At 43.5% G+C, this 6943-nt stretch overlaps 1 protein-coding gene across 2 annotated transcripts in view; it reads right to left on the reverse strand.

Moving 5' to 3' along the window:
• The window catches only part of RALA (RAS like proto-oncogene A), a 45339-nt gene extending 39720 nt beyond the window's left edge, over positions 1-5619 (reverse strand). Inside the window, exons 1-2 of one of the 2 annotated variants that reach the window (XM_053264096.1) lie at positions 5447-5619; positions 4480-4579 (exon numbers count right to left, since the gene is read on the reverse strand). The gene's annotated coding sequence lies outside the window, so the exon portion shown is untranslated. The remainder of the gene's footprint in view (positions 1-4479; positions 4580-5446) is intronic. The other variant, XM_053264095.1, reaches the window with a different exon arrangement.
• Positions 5620-6943: the final 1324 nt, after the last annotated feature.

Raw genomic sequence — 6943 nt, forward strand, 5'->3', positions numbered from 1 at the left:
AATGTCTGCTGACTTCGTAAGTCCTATTGTGTTCCATGGGCTTATTCCCAGGTAAACCTGCACAGGACTGCAGCCTTAATCAAGGATTAATTTCTGCTTCTTGGGGGCAGGGCAAGAGAAAGATGGGAGATTGTCCTTGCGACTGTGCTGTGTCCTCCCTAGCCTAATTAAGATATTGGGGCAATCACTACCATTCCAGACCGCAGACCAAACTTGGATCTGGACTTGGACTTGTTTGGCAGCAGAGGCACTTTCACTGCTGCCCACTACCAAAATGACCAGCCCCAAACTCCTTCTCAGAACCCGTGGGAAAAGCTGGGGTCTATTTTGGCAGTGGTGGTGCTGCTGCTTCCACCTAAACTAGCACTGATCCAAACTCTCCCCCCATTTTCCCTACCCCTTTAGCAAAATGGGGAGGGGGCTCTTCTCAGCTTCAGGAGGAACAATCATTTCAAGATACGTAGGTGGTTGAGTCAGCTTGCCAGTGGCAATGTGTTTTTCCAAGTAGTGTTATGCCTCTTTAAGTAGCAGTGCTTAAAGCTGTTCTTTCCTGGCATGCAGCTCCTGATGCCTTCCTTTCCCCCACCCCAAAATTCATCACAGAATGATGTTACATTGCAACACTTGTATCATCCCCAGTGCATTCTGGGGGAAGTGTCAGACAGAAGAAGCTAGCTGCCAGAGCAGTGCTTTAAGCACTCCCACTGACTGTAGAGGTGCGAACACATCACTAGTAACCTACCCCTTCAACACCTAGCAATTTGAAAGTGTCACCCCCAACATTTCTCACTGTTTTCAACTCAGCACCCCAAAGTTAGTTGAATATTTCAGGTCAGATTTAACAGACTGCTCTAGCTTCCTCTCCACCTTCATAGCTATATGAAGATGATCCCTAACATACCCTAGTTCTTCGTGTTCACACACTCGGACTCCTCCCATCACCCTTGCCAGAAAGTGATCCCACGGCACAGGTGACAATTACAAATGCAAAACCTTGCAGATGGAAAATGGAAAACCTTGCAGATGTGATTTGCTGAAAGCCACCATACAAGTTCACACTTCATTATGAAAAGGTGTCAAGGAGCAATTTATCACTGGCTTGTTTGCCAGGGACAAGTTGACAGCTCCTCCTAAGCAAGCCACCAAAGTGGCAAATCCAATCCCTTTAATGCAGCACTTTGGGTAAAGGAAACATCTCTGCTAATGTCACACACACTTACTTTAGCTCTAAGCAGACCTGCTCAACTATGCCCCCCCCCAGTTGTTTTTGGACTACAACTCCCATAACCCCCAGCCACAGCAGCCAATATCCAGGGATTATAGAAGTTGTAGGCCAACATCTGGAGAAGGGCTGAAGTTGAGCAGCCCCAGTGTTCCCTCTAAGGCGTGTGCACGCTCACAAGTTTTTTGAAGTCCGCTCAGTTAATTTTAGATCCCACTCAGGTTGAATCAGGAAAGCCCCACTCTGAATGCACGTACGCACACACTGCCTTGATACTGATGCCCAGAATAAAACTCAATCTGCACCCAGATGAAATAGATTAGAGAGAACACTGAGCAGCCCTGCTCTAAGGTAATCATCTCTAGGTTTCTCAGTATCAGGTTAGCTTGTACTATACCATATTATAGAAAATACACTTGCAATGTAAAGTTTAACAGCAACTATGGCAACCATTTTTAGCAAGAAATCTTACGATCAGGTACCTGTCCCTAGGTTTGCCCCCAAATTCCTGTGTTTGAGTTCAAGAAGAAGAAAAAACTCTGTATCATACATGTGAGGTGGAAATTTCTCAATTTATGAGAATACTAGCCAACATCCAAACTAGCACCATTCATGTGCAGCAAAGCAAGATTCAGACAACTGCTGCATAGTCACTTGAGAGTGGGAAGGAACAATTTTCACCAGTCTCCCTTTCCCTCTAAAGTCCACCATGCATCACAGATTCTCCACCCACCCCCCATATTTCAATTCAGCTACTTGAAAAACTTTGAATGCATTGGATTTTTTTGTTTCTTTACTAAATGAATAGGTCAATCACAATATATTCAGGACATCAGGAAAATTTACATAGCAAATTTTTATGCAAATGAGGAAAAGTTACATGAGAATCCCCCCCACCCCAGAAAATTTTTCACATCTCTGCCTTGTGCTAATCTGTACAATTTAAAGCACAAGGTGGTTTTGTTGTTGTTTTTGGACAAATATTCAGTGGCTGAACCATAGTACTACATATGACTTCTTGGTGACTGCCTGCACACTGTCACAAGAAACCTAGGTTTGCAACATGCACATTGAGAAGTTAAGCTTAGAACAACTTCCTCACCTGCTGCTAGCAAATACAAACTGACAGGTTTAAAAAATCTTAAACTTAGAGATAAGTTTCATGAAGGGTTTTTTGTTTGGGCTATATAAATATGCAAGTCAATACATTAAATGAAACTGAGGAAACCAAGTTGCCAAAAGCATGAGCATTATTTTTTAATGTATGTTTAAAAATCACTGTGTAAAACCTGACTACCAGTTACATTTCTTAGGTTGACACAAAAATAATGTTAAAATTCATTACATCCAGTTATCGTGGCCAATATACTAATGTCACACATGCAGACAAATGGTTTGCATGTGCAATGGGGAGTGAAACAGGCAAAAATCATCCTTCTCAGCTGCCCCCTGAAGGTCCAACCCTCAAAGACGTTTTCAGAGGGTGGGGGGCGGGGGGGACTAACCAAAATCACTCCTCTCCCATTGCACATTAACACATTAGTCTACGCATGAAACACTAGCTAGCATGTTACCCAATATAATTAAAGGGTATGTTACCCAATATAAATTAACTTTCTGATACCAAAGGTAATTTATGCTAGAGAGATACATCTGAGAACTATTATAACAAGGATTCTCAATGTTGGGTCCCCAGATGTTATTGGACTTCAACTCCTATAATCCCCAGCCCCAGTGGCATTTGGTTGGGGACTATAGAAGTTGAAGTCCACTAATATCTGGGGATCCAATGTTGAGAATCCCTGCATTATAATACACGTTAGTCTTAAGGCCACACTGTCCTTCACCAGACTGAATGTATTCAAATTCACCCTAACTACAAATAAATGCAAAGAGAACCCTGTTCATATGGCAATAGTTCCCATTGCATTTGCAGTTTTATAATCAGGCTAGAGATGCACTACAGAAACAGAACTCAAAACAGAATCTTGTTGATAGTACCTTGACTATTTTAGACCTATTTCAAATCATAACTTAACTATGAGTTTGGTCTCAGATCCTTCTAGTTATCAGCTCTTTCTATAAAGCAACAGAAATAGCAAGGAGAATAAGCAGGGCTATGAATTATTAGACACTTCAAATTTTAGGAGAAGCATCTTCAAACCTGCCCTACTCCCAAGAAGACAGTAGCTTCTTATGCTCCTTGTTCAATGTTGCTTATTCTAAACTCTACATTTCTGGCTGAACTGAACTCCTGAGCACTGCTTTGTTTCCCCCAGGCATAGCAAGATATACACCGGCACAGCAAGACCTACAACCAAGGTACATAGAAGGTATGGAAGCAAACATGTTCAGGAGAAGCTTTCATCTCTCAGGTGTCCATAACATCTCAATGAGACCTGCAGGGCTGGTGGAAGAATTGGACTAGCTATAAAGTGCTGGCAGAGTTAGAAGTTATACACTTGCCCTCTGCAAGTTTCAGAAACTAAACCAAGAATTCGCTCCACGTTTAAAGAAATGGCATGCTTTCTAACTCCACTGATATATGATCTGGAATATTTTGAATAAAAGTAATAGGGTTTTTAGCCACATGGACATCTGCTACTGGAGATTCCTCTCTACTAATCCCACAGAATTAAACAGGAGTTTTAAAACTTTTAACTGCAATACAAGCACATATTTCATGAAGTCTGGAATAGGATTATATACATATTTCTAAAGCAAGTGAAAACTTAAATGCAGAAGTAACCAGTTTTCCATTGACCCAACTGTGGAAGTTTTTTTGTTTAGCCAGAGAATTAGAAGTCTTAATAAACTAATTATCTTTTGTTTTAAAACATGAAACACAATTAGGGAAAGGATGACCCAACATGATTAAAACAAGTATCCTAACATTACTTTAGCAATTAAGTGATCCAATAAGTGGGCTGCTTATCATAGTTTTTCTGCTCAGCAGGTAAAGTCCTGAGAAGGCTGGACAAGCCCCTTTGCAGTATGAGAAAGCAGGTGTGTTCAAGGTAATTCAACTGTATTAAGCTCTTGGCAATCTGCCCACATGGTTCCTTGTGATAAATGCTGAAAGCCTTTGCAGCCTGACATAGTTACCAAAGTCAAGTATACAGATAATACCTTTGTCTCGGATGGCAAGATCCACAAGCCATTCAAAACCGTTTTCCTGCACTTAAGCTGGTTCATTTCTAGTGTTTCTAATTCAAAGCCCTAAAACGTCAATAAATGCAATATAAAAAATGCTTAACCTTTCAAATGCTTGTATTTAGATCCTAGTCATCCTGTCCTTTCGACAAGTTTGGCTTGAACAGAATGGCACAATCAGGACACTTCAATACACCCCAATTCCTATGCACACAGAAGTAGAAAATTCACAGAGAAAGCAAATTTTAGCTATCACTGCCATCCTCCCCTTAATACACAGAGAAGACTGCTGGCCTAACTTTGAGCAACACCACAGCTCAGTGAAAAAGGATTCTCATAGCTTCTTGGTATAAGCACGGCTTAATCTTAACTACAAACCCAGAATCTGTCTTCATATTACAGGGATTCAGTATCAGGCAACTATAAATGGCATAGATGGCTTTTAAAAAGGGATTACATAGAGAACAGGTCTATCAATAGACAACTATAGCCAAGTTGAACCTCCATATTCAGAAGCCATCCGACACAGCAGGGGACAGACAAAAGAGGAGGGCTGTTCCCTTCATGCCTTGGTTGTGAGCTTCCCAGAAGCATCTGGCTAGCCGCTCCTGGAAAGATGCTGGAACTCCAGCCTGATTCAGCAGGTCTCTTTGTTGTGCCACACAATACAGAGGATGGTCGCCCCTCACCAAGAGGGGCAACAGGCAAACCCACAAATCTGAGCTCTAGCAAGCGAAAGGCTTCCTGATAGGCCCAGCAGCTCTCCTTTGCCGAAGAAGTTCAGCATTGCGGATAAAAAAAAAGGCTTAAAGGAGAGAGAGAGACAGAGGCTTCCAAAACAGAGCGCTGTCGAAACTCCGAATTTTTCTCCAGTCCCCCCTCTGACAATACTGAGCCTCGATTTAATACGAGCGCAGCAGCCCGCTAATCCACCCGCTCGCCCACCCACCCACCCACCGCCAGTTTACAGGCCCATGTCTCCAGTAGGGCAAACGGGGGCCCGGCCCCAGGAAACGACTTGCTGGCCCCGTTATAGCACCCCCGGCCAGAGACTGGGCGGCGGCCACTTACTAGCTGAGCGTCGCGAACGTCCTCGTCCCCACCGCGCCCGCTGTCTGACGGAGAAGAAGAGGGAGCGAGCGAGGAACAGAGAAAGGAAGTGGAAAAGTCCCCACCGCGCCTGCTACCTGACGGAGGAGAGGGAGGGAGGAAGGAAGTCGAAGACAAGAAGAGAGGCAAGCCATCCCACCTCCTCTGCTTGTCATTGGTTGAGGGGTGTACAGGCTGAGGCTGACTGACAACCCAGCCGAGGAAAATGCCTGGAAAGGAGCCTGTCAGTCAGCCTCAGCCTGCACACCCTTCGACCAATGACAAGCAGAGGAGGCGGGGACTCCAGTGGGAGGGGTGGGGCTAGGGAGGGATCAAAGGACCTTGTCAGACAGAGGGGTTGATGGTTGATCGTCAGAGAGCACTATATAGCAAAGACAAAGAGCGGGAAAGTGATTTGAACACCAATTTTGTGTTTTTCTTTATTTAAGGGGGCGAGGCCAATTTACATTAGAGAATTTTTTTTTTTTGAGGGACATATAGTCAGTCTGTATTTTGTTCTGTGCTTGCATTTCGTCTGAAGGGGCCAGTTTACTGGCCAACTTTCTTTAAGTTGCAGACATTCGTTCGAAATTTCTGCTTGTATTTACTTTGAAGGGGCCAATTTACTGGGCATATATCTGTGAGCAGCATGTACTCTTTCTGTATTTCTGTTTACATTTCCTCGGAAAGGGCCACCTTGCTGAGCAAATGTCGAGTGGCACATGCTCATTCTGCCTTCCTGTTTGTATATATAAGCAGAAATACAAGCAGAAAGGGGGCCAATCTACTGGGCGCATAGATAGGAACATAGGAAGCTGCCATATACTGAGTCAGACCATTGGTCCATCTAGCTCAGCATTATCTACACAGACTGGCAGCAGCTTCTCCAAGGATGCAGGCAGGGGTCTCTCTCAGCCCTGTCTTGGAGATGCCAGGGAGGGAACGTGGAACATTTTGCACACAATCATGCAAATACTCTTCCCAGAGAGGCTCCATCCCCTAAGGGGAAGTTCTTAGAGTGCTCACAGTTGTGATCTCCCATTCAGATACAACCAGGGCAGATCCTGTTTAGCAAGGGACGATTCATGCTTGCTACCACCAGACCAGCTCTCCTCCCTGAAGCACCACACAAAGCATCTTCGACTAGCACACACATTCTGTATTTTTTTGCTTCCATATACTTTGAAGGGGCCAACTTGCTGAGCAGTTATTTAAGTAGCAAGCGCGCACACACACACATACATTTTGCATTATTTATTTATTTATTCCATTTCTATACCACCCCATCCAAGAGCTCTGGTCAGTGCACAATAAGTAAAATCAAAAACAAGCACCATTTAAAACAAACTACTTAAAACAATGTAAAAACAAATTTAAAACAGTTCAGAGCCATTTAAAACTAATTAAAAATATTTAAGAACAATTTACAAACTTTGGAAGGCCAGGCCAAGCAAGTAAGTCTTTAGTGCTCTCTTGAAG

The sequence above is a fragment of the Hemicordylus capensis genome, chromosome 6 (assembly GCF_027244095.1).
Source record: "Hemicordylus capensis ecotype Gifberg chromosome 6, rHemCap1.1.pri, whole genome shotgun sequence".
In the NCBI taxonomy this organism is placed as follows: domain Eukaryota; kingdom Metazoa; phylum Chordata; class Lepidosauria; order Squamata; family Cordylidae; genus Hemicordylus; species Hemicordylus capensis.